A 1,099-nucleotide genomic window follows, 5' to 3' on the forward strand; every position below is an offset into this window, starting at 1 on the left:
GCAGCTGCCATCCTAGACGCTTAGTGCGCAGCTGCCATCCTAGACACTTAGTGTGCAGCTGCGATCCTAGACAATTAATGTGCAGCTGCGATCCTAGACGCTTAGTGCACAGCTGCCATCCTAGATGCTTAGTGTGCAGCTGCGATCCTAGATGCTTAGTGTGCAGCTGCCATCCTAGACGCTTAGTGTGCAGCTGCCATCCTAGACACTTAGTGCGCAGCTGCCATCCTAGACTCTTAGTGTGCAGCTGCAATCCTAGACACCTAGTGTGCAGCTGCCATCCTAGACACTTAGTGTGCAGCTGCAATCCTAGACACCTAGTGTGCAGCTGCCATCCTAGACACCTAGTGTGCAGCTGCCATCCTAGACACTTAGTGTGCAGCTGCCATCCTAGACACTTAGTGAGTGTGCAGCTGCAATCCTAGACACTTAGTGTGCAGCTGCAGTCCTAGACACTTAGTTCACAGCTGCAGTCCTAGACACTTGTGTGTAGCTGCAATCCTAGACGCTTGTGTGCAGCTGCGATCCTAGACACTTAGTGTGCAGCTGCGATTCTAGATGCTTAGTGCGCAGCTGCCATCCTAGACGCTTAGTGTGCAGCTGCCATCCTAGACGCTTAGTGTGCAGCTGCGATCCTAGACGCTTAGTGTGCAGCTGCGATCCTAGACGCTTAGTGTGCAGCTGCGATCCTAGACACTTAGTCACACAGCTGCAATCCTAGACGCTTAGTGTGCAGCTGCCATCCTAGACACTTAGTGTGCAGCTGCCATCCTAGACACTTAGTGTGCAGCTGCAGTCCTAGACACTTAGTGTGCAGCTGCAATCCTAGACACTTGTGTGCAACTGCAATTCTAGACACTTGTGTGCAGCTGCGATTCTAGATGCTTAGTGTGCAGCTGCGATCCTAGACACTTAGTGTGCAGCTGCAATCCTAGACGCTTAGTGTGCAGCTGCGATCCTAGATGCTTAGTGTGCAGCTGCCATCCTAGACACTTAGTGTGCAGCTGCAATCCTAGACGCTTAGTGTGCAGCTGCGATCCTAGATGCTTAGTGTGCAGCTGCCATCCTAGACGCTTAGTGTGCAGCTGCCATCCTAGAC

General features: G+C 52.2%; 1 protein-coding gene across 7 annotated transcripts in view; it reads left to right on the forward strand.

Annotated features, from left to right (window-relative positions):
- Window positions 1-1,099, forward strand: part of Ddhd1 (DDHD domain containing 1) — a 73,161-nt gene that overhangs the window by 45,074 nt on the left and 26,988 nt on the right. The window lies entirely within an intron of this gene.

Source organism: Microtus ochrogaster, chromosome 17, assembly GCF_000317375.1.
Source record: "Microtus ochrogaster isolate Prairie Vole_2 chromosome 17, MicOch1.0, whole genome shotgun sequence".
Lineage (NCBI taxonomy): Eukaryota > Metazoa > Chordata > Mammalia > Rodentia > Cricetidae > Microtus > Microtus ochrogaster.